At 39.9% G+C, this 26,408-nt stretch overlaps 1 long non-coding RNA gene across 2 annotated transcripts in view; it reads left to right on the forward strand.

The window, feature by feature from the left end:
- The window catches only part of LOC109550766 (uncharacterized), a 211,099-nt gene that overhangs the window by 157,065 nt on the left and 27,626 nt on the right, over nt 1–26,408 (forward strand). The window lies entirely within an intron of this gene.

A 26,408-nucleotide genomic window follows, 5' to 3' on the forward strand; every position in this document is an offset into this window, starting at 1 on the left:
ATTGAAAACAAAACAAAACAAAAGATCAAATATAACAAAACAGAAACAGACTCACAGATACAGAGAACAGACTAGTGGTTGGCAGAGAAGAAGGGGATGGTCAAAATAGGTGAAGGAGATTAAGAGGTACAAACTACCAGTTATAAAATAAATTAAGTCACAGGGATATACTGTACAGTAGAGGGAATATAGTCATTAATACTATAACTTTGTATAGTGCATAACCTATAAAAATATTGAATCACTATGTTGTACACCTGAAACTAATATAATATTGTAATTCAGATATACTTCAAGAAATTTTTTAAGTTCTTTAATTTAAAAAAAACCACAAAAAATAGTGTTTTCCGTATACAGTGAGGATCATTGAATATAATGATGCATATAAGACTCTTGGCAAACATATATGAGTCAAAGTAGAAGCTCCAGAAATGGTACTTGCTGCATAAATTGTTGCTATTGCAGGTGTTCTGAAATGAAAATTTAGTCATATACCTCTATGAGATTTGACAACCTGTATCCTTTAGTTGTCCTCTGGCATCCTAAATATTCCTTCTTATCTGTCCTAAAATGTTCATAAACTAGAGCCAAAGAGAAAGCCCCACACAAGATGATCAGCCACTGCTGTGGCCTAAGCCCAGAGGCCCTCAGCCATGCCTCTCAGTTCGTGTCTCAGCTCCAACAGGGCTAAGCTCACACAATTCTGAACCAGCCATAGGCCTCACTTCCACTGTGGCCACACCAGAAAGAACTTCAGAGCAAGGAAAAATGAGAAAGCACCTAGCAACTGCTCTCCTAGAAGGTACTTGAGAAATCAGTCCTCTTGGCCACTATCCAGGCTTCTGAGTAGCTTAAATTGAAAACTGTGATTCCACATGAGAAGGTAACTTTTTCTCTATGAGAATATTATTTTCCTTTTCTTTATTGAATCACTGGCTTCATCACTTTGGGGTATATGAGCTGAAATTTCTGTCTTCCTTGAATTAAACCCTGTGGTTAGGTAGTGGTTCTTTTATACTTATTCTGATTGATACTTTTGAAGAAAGGAGGGGAAAAGAAGGAAAAGAAAATGATGAAGATAAAACCACCAGTAAGCTTTTTTCTTCTTAAATATTTTCTAGTTTAGTTTTAGGTAAAACAGTGTTTGATCAATGAATGTTTAAAATATTACTGTACTGTGAGAACTTTGAGGTGGTGTTGTCATGGAAACAGGAAATGGCATAATCCAGAATCATTTTTCCCATCTCCACAAAAAATAAAATATATGGGCACAGGTCTTGAATGAACAGTAACTATTGATATATTTTTTTTATAGAGTTTCTCATACTTTTTTTTTCAAGACTCAACCAGAAAAGCTGCTTCTGTTATTAATCAAATGGTCTTAATAAAATATGCCATGCAAGTTTATGATATGGTGTCTCATCCTAAATATAATAGCTGTTTTTCATTACTGATGGATTGAGGGTTCCACTTAAATAATCCGCTTTTATTGGATGATACTGACCATTCTAGACAGTGTTGTCTTAAGTAAAAGAATTTCTCAAATCAACGTTCTCTCTCTCTCTCTCTCTCTCCCTCTCTTGCCTGTATCCCCTATCTCCTTCTCTCTGTCTCTTCCCCCCTTTTCATTCTCTCTTTCTCAAGTTCATTTGTTTATTCAGTCATTCATTCAATCTACATTTATTAGCACTTAAAGGAGCTCCCAGTACAGAATAGGGTAGACTTGGAAATAATCACAATTCAGAAAGATACAGCAGCCCCTAATTAACCCTAAAGGTCAAATATCTCAAAACACTCAAGGGAGAAAAATTTAAGTTGAGATATTTAATCTCTGACGAGCATAAACCAGGTAGGTGTCTAAAGTAACATGTAAATCTATTAAAGGCCATATATATATATACACACACATACACATATATGTGTATATATATTTAAATTTATTTTATTGAAGTATAGTTGATTTACAATGTTGTATAGAAAACTGATTCAGTTATCATATACCTACATTCTTTTTCATATTCTTTTCCATTATGGTTTATCACAAGATATTGAATACAGTTCTCTGTGCTATACAGTAGGACCTTGTTGTTTATCCATTCTATGTATAATAGTTTGCATCGTCTAATCCTAAACTTCCAGTCCTTCCCTCCCCAACCCTCCCTCCCCTTTGGGAACCACAAGTCTGTTCTCTATGTCTATAAGTCTGTTTCTGTTTCATAGATAAGTTCATTTGTGTTGTGTTTTAGATTCCACATATAAGTGATATCATATGGTATTTATCTTTCTCTTTCTGACTTATTTCACTTAGTATGATAATCTCTATTTGCATCCATGTTGCTTGCAAATGGCATTATTTCATTCTTTTTATGCCTGAGTAGTATTCCATTGTATATATGTACCACATCTTCTTTATCCATTCATCCGTCGATGGACATTCACGTTGTTTCCATGTCTTGGCTATCGTGATAGTGCTGCTATGAACATTGGGGTGCATGTATCTTTTCGAATTATAGTTTTGTCCGGATATATGCCCAGGAGTGGGATTGCTGGATCATATGGCAACTCTATTTTTAGTTTTTTGAGGAACCTCCATATTGTTTTCCATAGTAGCTGCACCAATTTACATTCCCACCAACAGTGTAGGTTCCCTTTTCTCCACATCCTCTCCAGCATTTGTTATTTGTAGACTTTTTAATGACTGATGTGAGGTGGTACCTCATTGTAGTTTTGATTTGCGTTTTTCTGATAATTAGCGATGTTGAGCATCTTTTCCTGTGCCTACTGGCCATCTGTATATCTTCTTTGGAGAAATGTCTATTTAGGTCTTCTGCCCATTTTTCGATTGGGTTGTTTGTTTTTTTCTTATTGAGTTGTATGAGAGCTGTTTGTATATTTTGGAAATTAAGCTCCTGTTGGTCACATCATTTGCAAATATTTTCTCCCAGTCCATAGGGTATCTTTTCATTTTGTTTATAGTTTCCTTTGTTGTACAAAAGCTTGTAAGCTTCATTAGGTCCCATTTGTTTATTTTTGCTTTTATTTCTATTGCCTTGGGAAGCCTGTATATTTTTATTATTTACAATGACCAAAATAAAATGTCCACTGCTTTTCCAACTTACAGACTCCAAGTTCTTACTCCCTCTGACTAGATTCCACTGAGTTTCCAGAGATACTGAATGGCTTGAATGTTTGTTGGTATAGCGAGTGAAAAAAACAGATTATCTTAATAACTGGTTGACTTGGTTTTGCTTGTCAGGCAAAGGGATTCACCTCCCTGCCCGATTTTTAGGGACCTGGATGACACTGAAGTTTTGACAATCAGGACATTTTCCTGCTCATCACTGAAACCCAGAAGATGTGAGACTCTCATGGTTGTTGTCTAACAACCCAGAGTCTGTATCAGGGGCATGTCCTGGGGCTTCTCATTTGCCCCATTCTGCTCCTTCTAGAGACAGATATAGAGTGATTTAAATATGCTTCTGCTGAGGAGACTGTGAATGCCCAGAGTGAAATATATCTCTTTTTTTTTTAAAAAAAAAAAAAGGCAAAAACACCTGCAGAGTTAGGTAAAAGAGAGCTGCCATTGCTAGTTTTATGTTTATATCCATATGGGTGTACAACTCCTCTAGTAACATGAAATGCTCTGTGTTTATGTTGTGTTAAAAAAAATTATCATCTTAGTTGCTGGCTCTTATGGAAACAACAGCCTTAATTTAGCAAAATACCTGAACAAACCACTTGGAATAGCTGAGTCACTGAGAGCCTTGGTTAGCAAAGGAAAGGAACTAAAAGAAAGCTCAACTCCTCTCAATTAGTAAAGGACAAGGATGTGGGAACTGAGGAGAGGAGAAAAGAAAGGAGAGAGAATTATTGAAGGAGTTGGCCAAGCAACGTGGGGCAACTTCCAACAGGCTCTTGGAGAGTTTTCAGGTTCAGTCTTAGGATGCATCCCCTGCTGTCTGTAAACTCCTTCTGTCTGCTGAAAACTGCAGCAAAGACCTTGAATAATTTTCTTGTTTGTTTGCTTGTGGAAATAATGGAGAAGGGTTGGATCAATGTCTCAATCAGTGCCAAGATGTGGACCGTAAGGAAAAGCAGCAAGTTCGGAGCAGGGGATGATTCAGCAGTGTCTGGACATCATGGCTGAAGGTGACTGTGAGAATGTAATCCCTTCTAAGAATTCAGTGCACAGGTATTAGCTGCAAAACTGTGAGCACTGAGGGGGAAAAAATCCAGAAGTAGAGACACATATATTGGGATTACCCAACATTGGAATTCACCGTTGAAGTGTGATTACTGTATATGCTAATGGGTTTTGTACAAAACCTTTTGGAGTCCCCAAGGATAGAATGACGTACTGAATTGAACAGAAAGGAATTTGCCCAGTGTACTGGGGTTTGGTTGAATGAGCACTTGCTCAATATATTCCATTAAGATGACTAGAGCAGATCATTCTTGCTGGACAAACTTCCATTCAAGTTCCTTATTGTAACATTTCTGCCATGAGAGCAGGGGCAAGTACAAACAATTTAAGGAAGCTGTTGTTGGAAGTGCCCAAAGGCCTTCTTATAATCGATTCTTCCCTACTTAGTCCTCTCGGAGTTCTCTCCTGTTCTAGAAGGGCTCAGCCAAATAGACAAGTACAAGAATTTTGCATTCGGTAGAATCATGAAGCATCCAAGGACCTAAAAAAGCCCAGTATGGGGCTTCCCTGGAGGCGCAGTGGTTAAGAATCCGCCTGCCAATGCAGGGGACTCGGGTTCGAGCCCTGGTCCAGGAAAATCCCACATGCCATGGAGCAGCTAAGCCTGTGCGCCACGACTACTGAGTCTGCGCTCTAGAGCCCACGTGCCGCAACTACTGAGCCCACGCACCTAGAGCCCATGCTCTGCAACAAGAGAAGCCACTGCAATGAGAAGCCCATGCACCGCAACAAAGAGTAGCCCCCTCTCGCTGCAATTAAAGAAAGCCCACGTGGCAACGAAGACCCAACGCAGCCCTCCCCCGAAAAAATATCCTCCGTCTAGAACTTGCAATCTCTTAAAAAAAAAAAAAAAAAAAAAAAGTCCAGTATGACCAACGACGGGCCCAGCAGGCAAATCCTTAATAAGCACTAAGTTAAAGCCAGTAAAAAAAATAAAAATAAGAAAGCAAGTTCAAGTGTCAAAGAGCATGAACCGAGCCGAATCAGGAGGAAAAACCTAGACCAGCAGTCAGGACGAACTGCCATAAAATGGGAGAGATTTAGGGGCTAGGACACAGGTGATTGTCTCAGTTGAACTGCCGGGTCCCTGGCTTGCCAGTACTTGCTATCAGCCATGTGGTTTGGGTTTCTGATTGACTGGGTTCAACTTAAATGCATAGGTCCAGGACAAGACATCTCATGGAAAGAGCTCAGAAAACTCAATGGTAGCTGAGTGTTCATGGGAATGAGAGAAACCGGAATGACTCAAAGTTCTGATTAGTTCACCAAAGCTATGATCTAGGCTTTGTGGTATAGTTGAAAGAACATCAACTACAAAAGAAAAATGATTGATTTCCAGCCCAAAATACCCACCTTGCCAGGCTGCTTGTGAGGATAAAGTATATTTGTGAAAATAAATCATGCAGTGTTTAGTAAATACTGGTTTGAGTCTTTTCCTCCCTCCCTCTTTTCTTCCATTCTCTCTCTCTCCCTTTCTTTGTCTCTCCTATTCCTCCTGATTGTCTTCCACAGTAGGCACCTTAGAAGCATCACTTCCTGAGCATCAGACCTACCACGACTTCCAGTTAAGTCTGATTTTCAGTACTCACATAGACCTTCCCACAGTGACCTTCAAATGCATTAATCCGCTGGCTTCCTCCCACACCATCTCAGCTAGGGTGAGGCTCTATGCCCACATGGACGTAAGCAGAGGGTGATCGTAACCCTGAGTCAGGGTCCCTCAGGGAAGATGAGCAGAAACCTCAGCAAACTCAAAGCGTGTGTTTCATATATCAGGAGAGAGCACAAGGGCAAACTGTCTGTCAACTGTTTCCACTGCTGACTGGGGAGGCCTTGCTGAGAGCACCCCAGCAATCCCTGTTCAAGCCTCCCTAAGGCGATGCGTTCTCCTTGGCGTTGTGGCAAATCTGCGTTAATGGTCCAGATGATAGGGATTTGGTAACGTCCTCTAGAAAGAAGCTACCCATAGAGTTCCAAAGCAGAGTTCAAGCAGACCATATTGATATCCATGTGATCAAAATTATGCAGTGTTTATTTCATAAGCAGATGGGGAAAGGCAACTGCAGCCCAGAAAAAAAAAAGTTTTGGAGGTATCTGCAGAAGGGTGGTAGCTGAAACAATGCAATAGGATGAGATCACTCAGGAAGAGAGTAGAAAGCAACATTTAAGGAACAGAAAGAAAAACTGACATTGAAAAGACATAGCCTGATTAATAGGAAGGTACCAGAATAAAGTAGTATCTCTAAAGAATTTCAAGAATTCAAGAGGGGTAGGACTAAGAGTATGCGTTGAAATACAGGTTAAGAGAGAGAAGGCTTTCAATGGTTCTCCATTTCTCCTAGGATGAGATCCCAAATTCTTCACAATGTCCAAATGTCCTTCACCTTCACCTCACACCATTCTCTCATTCTCCCACCTTCTCTGCTCCAGCCTCGTTGGCTTCCTCTTAGTTCCTCTAAGGTACCATGGTCCCTCATACTGCAAAGGCTCCTACCAGGGCCTTTGTATGTGCTGTTCCTCTGTGTGGAATACTCTTCCCCTTAGGTGCACTTGAATTTGTCGTTCCAGTCTCAGATGAAGCATCATTTCCTCAGTGAAGCCTTCCCTGACCAATTCAAGCCAAGTCTAATTCCTTAATTATGTGCTTTTATAGAATCACATTGCTTTCTATCCTAGCACTAATCTCAATTTATAATCATATGTTGATGAAAATGTCTCACCCACTAGAATGTAAACTTTATGAGTTGGACTCAAGGATTCTTAATAGAGCCATTAGGATTTTAATCAAACAGCAATGGTTGCCAACCGGAATCAAGTCTGGTGTGGAAAGAGACTTTCTGTACTCTCTGTCCATTAGTACATGCCTAAACAACCCCATCGAAATCACCTTGGTGTTTCTCCATGATTTGGCACTCAAGACACACCCTGGCACCCTGGCACATCTCAAGCTTACAGACTTGCTGATTAGGTTTATATAAGACAAGCCAGGTTTTCCTGCCACTAGTTCTTAATCTTTGGAAGGGCTATAGACTCCTTTAAGAATCCAATGAAAGCTATGGCTATTGTTATGAATGAATTGTGTCCCCTCCAAAGAGATATGTTGGAATCTTAACCCCAAGATCCTGGGAATGTGATCTAATTTGGAAATAGGGTCTTTGCAGATGATCAAGTTCAAGGTGAGGTCATTAGGGTGAGCCCTAATCCAATATAACTGATATCCTTATACAAACGGGAAATCTGGACACAGAGACATGTACAGAGGAAGACAATGTGAAAACACAACGAGAATGCCTTCTAAAGCCAAGGAGTGCCTGAGGCCACCAGAAGCTGGAGAGAGGCTTGGAACAGATTCTCCCTCACAGGCTGCAGAAGGAACCAGCACTGCCGACACCTTGATTTCAGACTTCTAGGCTCCAGATCTGTGAGGCCATAAATTTCTATTGTTTAAGCCACCAAGTTTGTGGTCCTTTGTTGAGGCAGCCTCAGGAAACTAATACAGATACTTTCTCTAGCAATAAAAGCCCTTATGAACATAAACAACTCATCATGTAATTTCAGGGTGTGTGTTCACAGATCCACCAAAGCCCAGTTAATAATTCCTGCACAGACGTTATAAAATTCCTGGGCCAAAATCCCGTGGGATAAGGTAGAAAAAGAATAGAAGAAAATTGGCATCAGCTACTGTTTGCTACAAGGTTGGACCTTCACTAGACACTTGACATTTATTATTTCCCTGAATCCTCATAATCACTCCATGAAGTAGATGTTAGCATCCCCATTACAAAAAAGACGAAATCGAGACCCTGAGAGATTTAACTTCATGCACAAATTCACATATCTAGAGAGTGGTTGTGCTGGGAATATGACCTGAGTTTGTTTTACCCTAAAACCAAAGCTTTTTCCGTACTTATCCTGCCTCTGAGCATGAGTGATATGTGAGATCCAAAGCACATGATGTGTGGTTTCCGGGGCTGTGAGGTTACAGAGAGACCGGGGTTATGCATGTGTCAGTGGCTTCAAGGGAAACAGGAGAATAGCTATAAGGAAAAAAAGTTAAAGGACGTTTCTTTTAACTGCTTTCCTTCATTGTTTGGCATTATAACTTCTTTTGAACTAAGGATTTTGGCATAGAAGGATTTTTGCCTTTGCTTGGCAAGCATAGAGACAACAAAGGATTAATTAAGTCAAACTGATGGTAATAATTATCAACAGGCGTTTTAAAATAGGATTTTTAGGGGTAGAAGAGTAGTGTGGCTGAAACAGCAAAGCAAAGGAAAGTCAATCTCTCATTCATCAAAAAACATTTTTTGATGACCCACTCGACAGAAGGCTCCATGTTCTGTGGACAAACTCTGGCCACATGGAGCCTTGAATCTCGAGGGGGAAATCAACAGTTATATCAGTCAATACAGTAAAGTAAAATGTGTGTGATAAGCAAAGAAGAGTGAACTATATAGCAAATAGGAGGGGTAACCACTGGGTCTAAGTTTACCTCAAAGTCTGAGTAGTGATTATCCTACCTTAGGGAGTAAGAGAGAGGTGGTTTCAGGCAGAGGAAACATGTGCAAAGGTCCTGAGGCAACAGAAAATATAACACACTTGAAGACCTGAGCCCAATTCATCACAACCTGAGCGTGGAATGGGAAGGGGGAGAAAATAATGACACCAGAGGGCTGTGTGGGAGCTAGGTCATGAAGGGCCTTGTCAGCAGCTGTGGGATGGAGACTGGGTTTCCCCCAGAGAGTAGGAGGAGGTCAATAACCATTGGCAATAGAGGAAGGAGGTACAGGAGAGAGGGCTGCTGGCTGTGGGAATCCAGCCAGTCTCTTTGAGTCTCTGTTGCCTCATGGTAAGAGATAATATGGGCCATTGTGAAGACTAAATGAATCATGTCATGTAATACTCTTAGAATAGTGCCCCAGGAAGCATCAGTTCTTATATCATAACAGTAATACGGGCCAGACTGGTGGAGCCCTGTAACTGTCAGGTGCAGTGTTCCAAACACCATGCCTTTCCTTCCACACGTCTCCAGAGAACTCCTCAGAGGCAAGTGCTGTAGTGATGCTCTGCCCATAGCGCCCTGGATCGTACACAGGTTTCCAACAGGTTTGTGCTATTCCACCTTGGTCAGAGAGCAATGTTTTTTCCTCCTACCATCCTCAGACAAGATCTGCAAGTCTCCAGGTCTGTGGAAAGAAGGCTGTCCTTGGCTTCCTTTGAGAAGTCAGATGACTTCCATACACTATAATATACTATGAACCTATTATTTTGTTATCTAATAAATCAGCAAACGAACATGCAAAAAACAAACAAACAAACAACTTCCCTACCCTACATCAGGGAGGGTGGCAGGCAGAGTCCAGGGCACTGGGCACTCAGCAGCGGACTGCTGGCCAATGGCCCTGGCAGGCCCACCCTCCATCTCAGCTTGGAGCCCACCAAGGCTTACCTCGTTAGGGGATTGCTGTGAGATGGCAGAGACTCACCCCAGAAGTATGCATGTATACTTCTTTGTTTTGCAGCTTTGAAAAAGCCTACAAGCTTTTGTGAGGCCTGTGGGTGGTAATACTTAAAAATATCACCCTGCTTCATCACCATAGAAAAATCCCAGGAAATTCAGTTCACTTGAGGGCTTCCCTCTTGTCTCCTTCATGTGCAATTTTAGAGACTTGGTCAAAATACATGTGGGTGTGAGTGACAGCTCTTCCAAACATGCAGGCTGTGGGACATGAGAGTTAAAATCACATTCATGCTGTTCTCATCTCCTGACATGGGGCCTCTGAAGATGAGGACAGAACCCCTAGATACATGTGTACCAGAGAAAGGAGAATCTCTTTGTTCTGAAAATTTCTTCTCATTAAAGATAGACTCTCATATATGTTGCGTACCCACTATGCTCAGGGACCTATTGTAGCTTTTGGCTCATACATTATCTTTTACTCTACTAAAGCCATGAAGTAATTATTATGATTCTCATTTTCTGCAGCTATGGAAAATGCAGCCCAGAAAGGTCTATAGATTGGACCACAATTTCACATGGGTATTTTCACTCAAAAGTCAACAGGCTCCCTGTACCCCATTGCAGTTAGAGCCTGACATGTGTGAAGCCCAGCTCTACCACTACCTGGCTCTGTGACCTTGGACGAGCTACTTAATCTTGCTGTGTTTCCAATTCCTTAACTATAAGATAGGTAATAAAAATATTCATCTAATAGAACTGCACTGAGTTAAATGAATTAGTACCTGTGAAATACTTAGGACAGTACCTGATGATTAGTAAGTGCTATAAACAAGTTAGCCATTACTATTACTATAACTGGAAAGAGAACAAAGTCCCATCATCATGAGAGCAAAATAGGATATTGCCCAAGGATTCTGGGCTAAAAGTATATATTTATATATAAAACCAAATAAATACATTTTAAAAAGAACAAGACAAAGAACATTCAATACGCAACCTCAACAGCTCATTCCAAGAAATCTTCCCTTAAAAAAAAAAAAAAAGAAACGTCCAAAGCAGATACATGAGAAATGTTGGTTTTTAAAAATTGTCTTCCCATAAGAGCTAATTCCTGTATTTGCGTCTCTCACACCCCCTCTCACTTCCCTGCAGCTTCATTAAGGATCTGGATGAACTGAATAATACCATCTTAGTCACATGATTATCTACCATTACTATTGGCATCCTGAAGTAGAGCCCATACAGAGGAATTTAGAGGAGGTTTACAGTCATTAAAATCTTCAGCCTCAAAGTTTATTCAGCTTATCCTCAGCTACAACTGGGATAATGGAAAGATAAGGATTTTTTGACATTCCTTAATGGGCCTAAGCACTAAATCCTAAATTGTAGCTGTGGTTATGGGCCCAGAACTTGCTATAGGCTCTTCTCAGAGTTTGTTGTTCTATGAATTTCGTTCAATTAGCAAATCTATATTGATCAGTTACCTGCGCAAATAACTATGGGGAATTCAAGAAAAGCTGAAGATGGGGACTTGCTCTTAAGGAAAATAAAGTCTAGCTGGGAAACCACAAACTGGTCTCATATTAAAACTAGTATGTGACTGTCAGAGTCTGGCTGGGGTATTAGGACGGCACCAAGATATCTCTCATACACTGGCTGAAATGTGATTGAAACCATCCCATCATAATTTCACTTTTTCACTCACATTTTTGCCACCCCTCCCTCCTAAAAAGAATCAAATGACTGTCCTGCTCACCTTAGGAATGATTTCCTCTAGGCCAGTGGTTCTCCGACAGCATCAGCATCACCTGGGAGCATGTTAGAAATGCAAATTCTCATGCCCAACCTCCGATCTATTGAAACTGAAACTCTGGGGGTGGAGACCAGCAATCTGTTTTATCAACTCTTTCCGGTGATTCCAGTTCATGCTACAATTTGAGAACTACCACTCTACTCATCCACCCCAAATTGGGCTAAAGTCCTGTGAAGGACACGTGTTTTTGCCTGAATATGTGTGTCTTGGAGAAAAGAGGACCCAACAATTCCATTGCCAGTAAAGGGAAGACTCCAAGATTTTAACAGCCCATCAAGTTGAATTAATACCTTTGATAAAAGATAAACTGATGGTAGAAGAAGATTGCCCCAACTCTCAAAGGTGAATCAAGGGAATGCCAGTGTTCTCCTTAAAAAACAACGTGGAGCCCTATGCCAAGAACGGTCAAATTGTTCATTAAAACCTGAAAGTTCTATAACCACAGCCGGACTGCAGGAACTTAGTTGGAAATATGTTTACAGTTGGCAATGCTAAATGCTCATCTCAATAATTTGGGGGTGAGAGTGGAGGGAGGATGGCATAAGAATTTTGTAAGGCTCTCAATTCCATATCACAAAACACTTTCTAGAAATTCACCAAAGTGCAGGTTAGCTGCTGTGTATGAGAGTCCTTATTCCATCATCAACCCTCAGACATCACTGGGAATTATAAACTTTTTAATACTTACAAGTCAAAGAAGGTGAAAATGGCGTTATATTGTTTAACTTGCCTGTCTTCAATTGCTACTGAAGTAGGACATTTTAAACTGTTTATTAGCCATTTGTCTTTCTTCCTTTATAAATGATCTACTTGTGTCCTTTGCTTATTTCCTAATGAACAATAAATATTAATTGATTAGTAAAATGTCATATTATGTAGGAAGTACATGGTAAAATGTTTTCCTCCAGTTGTCAATTGTCTTTTAATCTCCTTTATGATATTATATTATTTATGATACATGTAATATTATAATCTATTATATATTATATAAACCACATATGTAATATTGTATATATTTATATAATTTTTTTATATAGACAACCTTATATAGTCAGTCTGTTTCTCTCTCTCTCTTTGCTTAAATTTTTTCAATCTGACATCGACATCAGGCTATGTTTTCTTGTATTTTATTTTAGTATCCTTTTAAAAATCCTGGAGTGGTATTCTACTGTTTTAACATCCACCTCTTTAATACACTACTGTTTATTTCAGTGCATGGGTATGGGTAAAACTACAACTAGATTTTGTTTCTTAAAAAAAAAAAGAATGATTTTCCCAATACTTTTCTGTAAGAAAATCCATCCCTCCCATGGGCTTATGATGCTTCATTTTAAGATGTTAAATTTGTGTATCTCTTTCAAGACTATTGTGCCCAATGATTTATCTGTGAATTTTAAAGTCTGTCCAACTTTTTATCTAACACTTCATTTTATAACTAGCATCTCACAGGGAGAGTCCACAGCTGTGCTTTGTTTTCTTCTCTAGTCCCAGTTATTTATTTTTCCAAGGTAAAATTTAAAATTACTTTGTCAACTTACAAAGGAAACCACTTTGGGGTTGGAATTCGATTTTTTTAACCCTTATTTTAAGTGGAAAAAATTTTCTCTGTAGACTACTTAGTAGGTAATCTCAGGAAGTGATTAAAAATTATTATATACTGCTGTACATTTATGAAGTTTATGTATGTTTTTTAACATACAGGTTCCACAAATTCTTGTAAGGGTTATTTCCAGGAGTCTTTGTTTTCCTGATGCTAGTGAGATTATAATTTTTGCCTTCATTTTATTTCTGATTATGTCTAGAATTTTTTAAACTATTGATTTTTAAAATATTTACCTTGAAAATATCTTCTGCTAAACAGATGTTCAACTGAGTAACAAGAGGCCAGCCTCTCCAACGGGCAGACACATTCAGTTTACAGGTGTTGTGGGCAGGGGAAGGTGAGCCTCTTTTCAGAAGCTGTGCACTTCCTCTTCACAGTCCCTGCCTGTATCTTTCCTCACACAAGATGAACTCACTGCATACTGGCTCTCGATCTTTTCATAACTACCTGCTTCTTGACGTTGAGCTCTCTAGTTAAAGGGCACCTCCTCAGAGAGGCCTTCCTTGACCATCTCCATCTGAAGTGGCTATTTATTCACTCTACTTCATCACCCTCTTTTTTCTCTATACAGTTCTTGTTACACTCTGGCTTTTTCAGTGGTTCCCTGCTCACCCACCAACACCAGAATGGAAGCTCCCTGAGGATAGGACCTGGCCTATCTTGTCCTTCACTGTATCCCAGTGCCTAGAAGAGTCTTACACACAGTAGCAACTCAGTAAAGCTTAGTGATTAAATGGGTTCCTGAGAATTTGGACAGGTGATGCTTCTTCAGCCTGAAAAACCACAATCCCAGGACCCTTTTCTCTCTTTGGGGGACTTCACATACTGTTAACAATGGCCCACTGGCTGTCCTATTTCACTCTTGGCTGCGGCTAGAAAGAGTATTACCTGGAGTTAATTCAGGAAAGTGATGCTATTGAGTAGTGGCATGAAAATAGAGGATGAAGGAATGACTTTGGCTGTCCTCAAAATATTCTCCCACTAGGGGAGATACCTGCTGGCGTCCTGACTGATCAGACCAGGCTTTTGGCAGAAGTAGTAATAGTGGGTGAGAACATTTTCCTACCTTATTCCTGCTTGCCTGTTGCTTTTCAAAGCTTAGGAGCGGGGCTTCCCTGGTGGCGCAGTGGCTGAGAGTCCGCCTGCCGATGCAGGGGACACGGGTTCGTGCCCCAGTCCGGGAGGATCCCACATGCCGCAGAGCGGCTGGGCCCGTGAGTCATGGCCGCTGAGCCTGCGCGTCCGGAGCCTGTGCTCCACAGCGGGAGAGGCCACAACAGTGAGAGGCCCGCGTATCGCAAAAAAAAAAAAAAGCTTAGGAGCGGAATGGTCAAGGCCCTTGCTCAGCTGAGCCCTCTGATGGCTAGTTAGTGATCATTCTTGCAGGTTGGTAAACTGCTGATGGATACTTCTTGTTTCCAGCACTGTTGTGGCTTTATATCTTTGTTTGCTTGTTTAAGTGGACATTTGGCCATGAAGTCTGGGGAAAGATAAGAAGGTGCTGCCACAACCCAGAAGTCCACATGCACTGCTGTCAACCAAACAGACGTGATGTTCACGGTCTTACATGTAGCTTATATTCAAAATTGGTTGTAGAGAACTGTGTTTTAATGTACCCATTCAGTCTTTTCCTCATTTAATAAGCATGACTATTTTTTAACATCTTTATTGGAGTATAATTGCTTTACAATGATGTGTTAGTTTCTGCTTTATAACAAAGTGAATCAGTTATACATATACATATGTTCCCATATCTCTTCCCTCTTGCGTCTCCCTGCCTCGCACCCTCCCTATCCCACCCCTCTAGGTGGTCACAAAGCACCAAGCTGATCTCCCTGTGCTATGCGGCTGCTTCCCACTAGCTATCTATTTTACATTTGGTAGTGTATATATGTCCATGCCGCTCTCTCGCTTTGTCACAGCTTACCCTTCCCCCTCCCCATATCCTCAAGTCCATTCTCTAGTAGGTCTGTGTCTTTGTTCCCTTCATAATATGCTAGTAGCATATACCTAGGAGGTAAAATAGCAACTGAAAATTGTTATCAGTTATCTTCTCAAGTCAAGCACATTTGAAATGAACCTCAGTGTTCTCATTTATGAGGTGGTAATAATAATAATAACAACAACAACAATAATAATTTCTAGCTCAAAAGTTGTTGTAGAGATTAAATGAGGAAATCAGTATAAAACTCTGAATAGAGACCCTGACACAGAGTAAGTACTGGTTTCTATCGTCTAAGATTGGGGTTGATACTATTTTAATTTTCTCTATCCTTAATGTATTCTGTGCAAAATGGCAAGAACCATGAGAGCCACGTTGATTAAGAGAAAGTCACTGTTATTTTTTAAATCAAGCTTATATTAACCCTGATGGTACCTGAGTATGGCTAAGGGTGGGTACATTACTGCCAATGGGTGTGAAGCAATGGAGAACAGACAGAGGTATCCCAGAGGGATGGCCAGCTAACGGATCTATGAGCACATAGAAGGCACTGCCTTCGTGGGTCACCATAACCTAGATAAGATCCTTAGCAGATTTACACAGTCATGAAGGATTGATATTGTTGGTCCATGAAGGGTTGGTCAAACTCTCAGGGGAAAGAAACCAAAGGTAGGAAGTATCTAACATTTTGAGTGCCTATTACTTGCAAAGTCACTGGCTACATACTTTATAAATGCTGTTTCATTTAATCCTAACAAACCCTTTAGAAGGAAGAGGAGAAAACTTAGGCTCATAGAGAGCTCCAATAATTTGTCCACAGTGATAAGTGACCTAGTCAGTCACTCAAGTACATATGATTTCAAGCCCTTGTCCTTTCTGTTATATCCCATAGTCTCCCTCAGAAACTGACAAATATTAAGCAACTTAACTTTGTTAAGAGACTGGCATATAAACCAGAACGACAATGCATTATTCTACAATGGTGCTTTGAATCTTTGCAGCGAGTGGAATACTTAAATCTGCCATTTAGGACATTTACCTGTGGTAACAAATTATTTGAGAAGTAAAATTTCTAATCAGAGGGGAATCCACCTAGTCTGGAGGAATAATTCTTCTAAGCCACAGAGTTTATCGAATTCTGTCTGTCCCGTAGGCCTTGTTAAATATTTCTCTCGGGTTTGGGTGTTTCTATTCATTGCTCTGAACAGCCAAGGTCTAGGGAAGGCAGTGTTGGACAATGAGGCAAATACTTATCTCCTGTGTCCTTGTTCCTTTCCTCTGGTGCCAGAGGGTCTGCTCTGTGTGCCCTTTTGCTGACCTGAGAGTGATAAGATCTACTTGAGTTGGGATTTGTAGTAGAGTGGACCAAGCTAGTAATTTACCCTGCTTTGATTTGTGGCTTCTTTGGCCTCTACTACCTCCACTTGATCTTGCCTAGTTCACCAGAGTTCTACAGAAGTGCCTGGGAGCCAAAGTTCCAGCTAAATAATGGTGCTGGTTTGCTTGGCTCTGTCTTCTGAGTGTGCTCCTCTATGGATCCTAGACAGGAAGAGGGAAGTAAAATCTGGGTATTCCTGGATCTTGCCCAAAGTAACAACACATAACTTTAATCTCAAAATTGTCCCCAACGTTCTCCAGATATCTGCCAGATTCCATAATTTTCTCTCCTGCACACAGTTAGATAAACAGCGCCAAATCCTTGGTCTTAGATTCCCTAACTAAATTCCACATAAACCAATCTCCTTCTGCGAAACCGCTTTGTCTTCAAACAAAATGAGAACATTTGAGTGTTCTCTCACATCAGCCCCATTCCAACAGCATCTTGATGAGATAGCATTCCAATGGCAATCTTGCTTTAATAGAACTTCATGAATTCTCCAGTTTTTCAGCCCTGAATATGCAGACCTTCTCTTTCCATGGCTTAAATCTCGAAATAACTCCTTTATCCATTCATTATGTATTTATTGGTCTTATATTTTCAATCACAGAGCTTACCATTATATCCAAGTTTGGAAGCAATTAAGTTTAGCCCATTTATATCTAACTTCATTAAGTAAATTTGCTACTATCACTCTTCTAGAGACATATGGATTTATCTTAATAGAAAAATTATTAAACAGTTTATTTTTGAACTGACTGGTCATACTGAATGATTATATATGGCAAGAGTCTGGGGAAAACTTTATCTGCATTGCAGGAGCACCCACTTCAAATACCATTTTAAAAAATTGTCATTGTTGTATTATCTGAACTATCTGAACATGAAGAAAAATTGTTTTCCCCTCTTTCTAACCTTTGACCCAGGAAATACAAAGTTCTCATGACTGACTGGGAAGGTAAGGGGTTTAGGAAGAGTAAAGTAGACTCATGAGTTTTCACAATTGTATGATAACCCGTTATCAAACAAGGACTATCTACATAATATAATTTCCATACAAAGCTAAACTAAAAAGTGTCCTCCAAAGTTCAGTTGCTACACACTTGAACACATCATAATACTGTACTTTAATTGTTCTGAGCGGACAAAATAAAAGTCATTTTAAATTGATTGAACTGAAAAAGCTGAGACAGTATTTCCCAAACCAGTAGGCCTTCTCATTCAGGCTATTTTCCTTTCTCATTAAATGGCAATGTCCACTATAAGGGGCATAGATCCATAGGCATGGAGATAATTCTGAATTTCTGATAGAAGGGGCCAATGGTTAGTGGCTTAGGGAAGAACATTCAGTTTGGAAATACTCTATATTAGGGTGACTTCAAAGGGAGATATTTGAACTGAAAATCTCTAAGGTGCTGGAGAGAGACCTTCAAGATGGCAGAGGAGTAAGACGTGGAGATCACCTTCCTCCCCACAAATACATCAAAAATACATCTGCATGTGGAACAACTCCTACAGAACACCTGCTGAATGCTGGCAGAAGACCTCAGACTTCCCAAAAGGCAAGAAAATCCCCACGTACCTGGCCGTGTGGCTGACAGGGTCTTGGTGCTCCGGCCTGGTGTCAGGCCTGAGCCTCTGAGGTGGGAGAGCCAAGTTCAGGACATTGGACCACCAGAAACCTCCTGGCCCCACATAATATCAATCGGTGAGAGCTGTCCCAGAGATCTCCATCTCAACACTAAGACCCGGCTCCACCCAATGGCCAGCAAGCTCCAGTGCTGGATGCCCCATGTCAAACAACTGGCAAGATAGGAACACAACCCCACCTATTAGCAGAGAGGCTGCCTAAAATCATACTGAGATCAAAGACACCCCAAACACATCACTGGATGCGGCCCTGCCCACCAGAAAGACAAGATCCAGCCCCACACATCAGAACACAGGCACCAGTCCCCGCTACCAGGAACCTACACAAGCCACTGAACCAACCTCGCCCACTGGGGGCAGACACCAAAAACGACAGGAACTCCGAACTTGTAGCCTGCGAAAAGGAGATCTTAAACACAGTAAGTTAAACAAAATGAGAAGACAGAGAAATATGCAGCAGGTGACGGAGCAAGGTAAAAACAAACCGGACCAAACAAATGAAGAGGAAATAGGCAGTCTACCTGAAAAAGAATTCAGAATAATGATAGTAAAGATGATACAAAATCTTGGAAATAGAATGGGGGAAACACAGAAACGTTTAACAAGGACCTAGAAGAAGTAAAGAGCAAACAAACAATGATGAACAACACAATAAATGAAATTTAAAATTCTCTAGAAAGGATCAATAGCAGAATAACTGACGCAGAAGAACGGATAACTGACCTGGAAGACAAAACAATGAAAATAACTATCACAGAGCAGAATAAAGAAAAAAGAATGAAAATAATTGAGGACAGTCTTAGAGACCACTGGGACAACATTAAATGCACCAACATTCGAATTATAGGGGTCCCAGAAGAAGAAGAGAAAAAGAAAGGGTCTGAGAAAATTTTGAAGAGATTATAGTTAAAAATTTCCCCAACAAGGGAAAGGAAATAGTCAATCAAGTTCAAGAAGCACAGAGAGTCCCATACAGGATAAATTCAAGGAGAAACATAAAAGGCACATATTAATCAAACTATCAAAAATTAAATCAAAGAAAAAATATTAAAAGCAGCAAGGGAAAAATAACAAATAAATACAAGGGAATTCCCATAAGGTTAACAGCTGATCTTTCAGCAGAAACCCTGCAAGCCAGAAGAGAGTGGCAGGATATATTTAAAGTGATGAAAGGGAAAAACGTACAACCAAGATTACTCTACCCACCAAGGATCTCATTCAGATTCGATGGAGAAGTTAAAACATTTACAGACAAGCAAAAGCTAAGAGAATGCAGCACTACCAAACCAGCTTTACAACAAATGCTAAAGGAACTTCTCTAGGCAGGAAACACAAGAGAAGGAGAAGACCTACAATAACAAACCCAAAACAATTAACAAAATGGTAATAGGAACATACATATCGATAATAACCTTAAATGTAAATGGATTAAATGCTCCAACCAAAAGACATAGACTGGCTGAATGGATACAAAAACAAGACCCATATATATGCTGTCTACAAGAGACCCACTTCAGACCTAGGAACACATACAGACTAAAAGTGAGAGGATGGAAAAAGATAATCCATGCAAATGGAAATCAAAAGAAAGCTGGAGTAACAATTCTCATATCAGGCAAAATAAACTTTAAAATAAAGACTATTACAAGAGACAAAGAAGGATACTACATAATGATCAAGGGATTAACTCAAGAAGAAGATATAACAATTGGAAATACTTATGCACCCAGCATAGGAGCACCTCAATGCATAAGGCAAATGCTAACAGCCATAAAAGGGAAAATCAACAGTAACACTGTCATAGTAGGGGAATTTAATCCCCCACTTTCACCAATGGACAGATCAGCCAAAATGAAAATAAATAAGGAAACACAAGCTTTAAATGACACATTAGACAAGATGGACTTAATTAATATTTATAGGACATTCCATTAAAAACAGCAGGATGCACTTTCTTCTCAAGTGCTTCTGAGACATTCTCCAGGACAGATCATATCTTGGGTTACAAATCAAGCCTTGGTAAATTTAAGAAAACTGAAATTGTATCAAGTATATTTTGCAACCACAATGCTATGAGATTAGATAGCAATTACAGGAAAAAAACTGTAAAAAATACAAACACATGGAGCCTAAACAATATGCTACTGAATACCCCAGAGCTCACTAAAGAAATCAAAGAGGAAATCAAAAACTACCTAGAAACAAATGACAATGAAAACACGACAACCCAAAACCTATGAGATGCAGCAAAAGCAGTTCTAAGAGGGAAGTTTAGAGCAATACAATCCTACCTCAAGAAGCAAGAAACATCTCAAATAAACAACCTAAACTTACACCTAAAGCAATTAGAGAAAGAAGAACCAAAAAAACCCAAAATCAGCAGAAGGAAAGAAATCATAAAGATCAGATCAGAAATAAATGAAAAAGAAATGAAGTAAACAATAGCAAAGATCAATAAAACTAACAGCATTTTCTTTGAGAAGATAAACAAAATTGATAAACCATTAGCCAGACTCATCAGGAAAGAAATGGAGAAGACTCAAATCAATAGAATTAGAAATGAAAAAGGAGAAGTAACAACTGACACTGCAGAAATACAAAGGATCATGAGAGATTACTACAAGCAACTCTATGCCAATAAAATAGACAACCTGGAAGAAATGGACAAATTCTTAGAAATGCACAACCTTCTGAGACTGAACCAGGAAGAAACAGAATATATAAACAGACCAATCACAAGCAATGAAATTGAGACTGTGATTAAAAATCGTCCAACAAAAAAAAAGCCCAGGACCAGATGGCTTCACAGGCAAATTCTATCAAGCATTTAGAGAAGAGCTAACACCTATCCTTCTCAAACTCTTCCAAAATATAGCAGAGGGAGGAACATTCCCAAACTCATTGTACGTGGCCACCATCACCCTGATACCAAAACTTGACAAAGATGTCAGAAAGAAAGAAAACTACAGGCCAATATCACTGATGAACATAGGCGCAAAACACTAACAAAACACTAACAAACAGAATCCAACAGAACATTAAAAGGATCATACACCATGATCATGTGGGGTTTATCCGAGAAATGCAAGGATTCTTCAATATAAGCAAATCAATCAATGTGATACACCATATTAACCAGCTGAAGGATAAATACCATATGATAATCTCAATAGATGCAGAAAAAGCTTCTGACAAAATTCAACACCCATCTATGATAAAAAAAAAACCCTCCAGAAAGTAGGCATAGAGGGAACTTACCTCAACATAATAAAGGCCATATATGACAAAACCACAGCCAACATCATTCTCAATGGTGAAAAACTGAAATTATTTCCTCTAAGATCAGGAATAAGACAAGGTTGCCCATACTCACCACTATTATTCAACATCATTTTGGAAGTTTTCACCACAGCAATCAGAGAAGAAAAAGAAATAAAAGGAATCCAAATCAGAAAGGAAGAAGCAAAACTGTCACTGTTTGTAGATGATGATACTATACATAGAGAATCCTAAAGATGCTACCAGAAAACTGCTAGAGCTAATCAATGAATTTGGTAAAGTAGCAGGATACAAAATTAATGCACAGAAATCTCTTGCATTCCTATACACTAATGATGAAAAATCTGAAAGAGAAATTAAGGAAACACTCCCATTTACCATTGCAACAGAAAGAATAAAATACCTAGGAATAAACCTACTAAGGAGACAAAAGACCTGTATGCAGAAAACTATGACAATGATGAAAGAAATTAAAGATGATACAAACAGATGGAGAGATATACCATGTTCTTGGATTGGAAGAATCAACGTTGTGAAAATGACTCTACTACCCAAAGCAATCTACAGATTCAATGCTATCCCTATCAAACTACCAGTGGCATTTTTCACAGAACTAGAACAAGAAATTTTACGATTTGTATGGAAACACAAAAGACCCTGAGTAGCCAAAGCAATCTTGAGAAAGAAAAACGGAGCTGGTGGAATCAGGCTCCTGGACTTCAGACTTTACTACAAAGCTACAGTAATCAAGACAGTATGGTACTGGCACAAAAACAGAAATATACATCAATGGAACAGGATAGAAAGCCCAGAGATAAACCCATGCACATATGGTCACCTTATTTTTGATAAAGGAGGCAAGAATAAACAATGGAGAAAAGACTGCCTCTTCAATAAGTGGTGCTGGGAAAACCGGACAACTACATGTAAAAGAATGAAATTAGAACACTCCCTAACACCATACACAAAAATAAACTCAAAATGGATTAAAGACCTAAATGTAAGGCCAGACACTAGAAAACTGTTAGAGAAAAACATAGGCAGAACACTCCATAACATAAATCACGGCAAGATCCTTTTTGACCCACATCCTAGAGAAATGGAAATAAAAAGAAAAATAAACACATGGGACCTAATGAAACTTAAAAGCTTTTGCACAGCAAAGGAAACCATAAAAAAGACGAAAAGACACCCCTCAGAATGGGAGAAAATATTTGCAAATGAAGCAACTGACAAAGGATTAATTTCCAAATTTTACAAACAGCTCATGCAGCTCAATATCAAAAAAACAAACAACCCAATCCAAAAATGGGCAGAAGACCTATAGACATTTCTTCAAAGAAGATATACAGACTGCCAACAAACACATGAAAGAATGCTCAACATCACTAATCATTAGAGAAATGCAAATCAAAACTACAATGAGGTATCACCTTACACCAGTCAGAATGGCCATCATCAAAAAGTCTACAAACAGTAAATACTGGAGAGGGTGTGGAGAAAAGGGAACTCTCTTGCACTGTTGGTGGGAATGTAAATTGATACAGCCACTATGGAGAACAGTATGGAGGTTCCTAGAAATAGAACTACTATCCAACCCAGCAATCCCACTACTGGGCATATACCCTGAGAAAACCATAATTCAAAAGAGTCATGTACCACAATGTTCATTGCAGCTCTATTTACAATAGCCAGGACATGGAAGCAACCTAAGTGTCCATTGACAGATGAATGGATAAAGAAGATGTGGCACATATACACAATGGAACGTTACTGAGCCATAAAAAGAAACAAAATTGAGTTATTCGTAGTGAGGTGGATGGACCTAGAGTCTGTCATACAGAGTGAAGTAAGTCAGAAAGAGAAAAATAAATACCGTATGCTAACACATATATATGGAATCTAAAAATAAAAATGGTTCTGATGAACCTAGGGGCAGGACAAGAATAAAGACGCAGACGTAGAGAATGGATTTGAGGACACGGGGAGGGGGAAGGGTAAGCTGGGCTGAAGTGAGAGAGTGGCATGGACATATATACACTACCAAAGGTAAAATAGATAGCTAGTGGGAAGCAGCCACATAGCACAGGGAGAGCAGCTTGGTGCTTTGTGACCACCTAGAGGGGTGGGATAGGGAGGGTGGGAGGGAGACGCAAGAGAGAGGGGATACAGGGATATATGTATATGTATAGCTGATGCACTTTGTTATACAGCAGAAACTAACACACCATTGTAAAGCAGTAATACTCCAATAAAGATGTTAAAAAAAATAAATACAAGAAAATTTAAAAAAGAAAAAAAAGTTTTCAATTTAGCTTTTATACAACTTTGTTTTTCCTGGAAGAGAATTCTGCATTTTATAGTACTGGGTTGGCCAAAAAGTTCTTTTGGGATTTGGGCCAGTCCAATAGAATTTAATGGAAAACTTGGCTTTGCTAAGATGTTCTTATTCCATAAGATAGGACAGCTGTACCATGACTCTACAACAAAGGTACCACTTCTGCCACGAGGAGTGAAACAAAATCAAGAGACCCTAAATATCTATTTCATATAACCACCCACTCTAGCCCGAGACTATACTGTTTATCAAACAAGTTTGTGTATTTAGTTAACTGGGAATTTTTCAAAAGTTTAGGTTGGTACCTCCTGGTTGGGAAACTAACACCAGTGTTTTCCCAACCTTTCTCCAGGCTGAGAGAACTAATCAACTAGGCTGAGAGGTTAGTTAAAAATGTACCTTAGGTTTGAGAAACGATTTCACAAGATAACCTTTAATTTATTGTGTTTTTTGATAGTTTTCTTTATTGATATTATAGAGCTCAAGTGAAATTGCAATGATAGCAGACGTATTTTAATAAGAAGAGTACTTATTTTGTCATCAAAAAGTACACTGATGAAGGAAAAGAGCACTTAGTTATCCAATTCGAACAAATGTACTTTAAAATAAATATACACTGTACCACTGGGAATGTTATAGGTGTAGCTGCAGCACAGAACACACACATGTATACTCAGATTACCCGAATACCATGAATGTTGTATCCACTGCAAATTATTCCTAAATTATAGGATAACTACATCCCACTTCCTGATTGCTGAAGCTACATTACCCTTTCCATCTTAATTAGGAAATAGATATGGTAACTATGTGTTAATATTTGCCCTAATGAAAACAATATGAATTTTAAAGTAGGGATACAAAAGTGTCATTCTCCCTGAATAAAATATACAATAAATTATAGCTCAATGTTTTTTCTGCACGTTGCTGAAATAATAATTCTGCTTTAAAACAAAAGTACATTTCAGTTGTAATTATCCTAGCAGAGTTCTTAAAAGATTATTGATGCTAGAATATCCATATATGAAGTTAAGTTTATCATTTTAAAAAGATGGCCACCCACAAGGCCTTTAAATCTCATACATTACTCACAAGACTTCAGCTGAGGAGGCTCATTCTCTCCTCCAACTGAAGTCAGCAGAACAGCAAGGACGCTGTTCCTGCATCTGAGGTGCCTTCAGTAGATGGAGGAAAACACAATCCACATGCTTGGAAAAACTGAAAACCACCACCGTGTGGCACAGGTGAATACACCAGTTTAAAACAGAGGGAAAATTGAGAGGGTGGAGTTAGAAAGAAAATCCAGCAAGGGGTGAGTATTGAGTTTTCAAATGGTGTGGAATTTAGCTTGGTGGGAAATTTAGTACTTCACAGGAAATTTCCTCAGAGATCTAAACTTTCTGGCCTTTTAAAAATATTTAAATGCTTTCATATTTTGAATACTGTGTCCTAATCTTAGGAAATGCAGCATTATCTCAATTAGCAAAGCTTCTTGTAAGAAAGTCACCCTGATAATTAGAACAATTGGGGCCAGAAGGGCCAGGCCTGTTTCACTCCACATGGGCCAGTGGGAGAGGGAGGGATGGCTCTTTCCCAGGGCTGGGCCTTTAGAGTTGAAGGCAGAAGGTAGAGAAGACCACGGGGCTCGCATGGATCCTGGCAGTTTGCCTTGGGAGGGGTGCAAGGAAGTTGCTCCGACATAGCATAAAGGATCAGCAACACATGAGCCAGGGGGTCCGCAAAGTGGGACCCAAGCCTGGTGCAGGCCCACGTCAGGAATGGCATCCCTGTCTGCAGATAAGTGAGGCATCAGATGCTCCTCTTCACTAATACGGACCAGTTCCTGCCCTATTCAAGAGCACTGTTAGTTTTTACTATGATGGCCACTAGTGAGTTTTACACAAGATTGGTGACTGAGAAAACCCCCTATAGTCAGAGGTAACCCAAGCTTCACTTCTCAGGCTCTTGTGGCCATTGGGAAAGAGAGAACAGTGCCAAGGACCGAGGCTGGAGAGGGAGTCAGGGCCTGATCAAAAGGGCCTTGGACACCAGGCTATAGAGCCTCAGCTTTACCTGTAGGCAGTGGAGAACCACAGGGGCAGGGCAACCATCAGGTGTGTATTGAGGTCCCACCAGATATAAAATCCTTCTGGAAGGAAGACTTGGCTTAACTGCGAAGGGGTTTAACGACCAGAACGGGCAAACTGAAAAACGAAAGGCACCCACTTCACGTGTCCTGGATAGAATGAGTTCCCTTCCTTTCTGCTTTGAGTGGGGCTGTGGACTGGGGTGGGCAGATGCGAAGATCCGAGGCTAACTAAGAGGGGTGTGCAGTTTGGAATAGAGCGGGGCTATCTTTTGGGTGGAGAGAGAGAAAGTGGGGGAAATGCTGTCACAAAGGCTTGATCAGGTTGGACCGCCTCGAAGGCAGCTGTGAAAGTTTCCCCAGGTGTCATTCCAGATTCCGACCTTGACTGGGCTGCACGCTACTCTGTGACTCTAGGAACCCGCATGGGCACTGGAGACAACAGGGATTCAGGACTGGCTTATGAATGAATGAATGAACAAACGAACAAACAGAGGTTGGCTTCTAGAACGAGGACAAGGACAGAGTGTATAGAGATCTTGCAAAGGCCAGCAGTGCTAAGAGCCTGGACCTTGGTGGTGCCTGCTGAGGGGATGGACAAGAGGCAGTAGCTTTACTCTGATGGGACTCGGGACACTGACTGCCTATGAGGAC

Source organism: Tursiops truncatus, chromosome 9, assembly GCF_011762595.2.
Source record: "Tursiops truncatus isolate mTurTru1 chromosome 9, mTurTru1.mat.Y, whole genome shotgun sequence".
Classification (NCBI taxonomy): Eukaryota; Metazoa; Chordata; class Mammalia; order Artiodactyla; family Delphinidae; genus Tursiops; species Tursiops truncatus.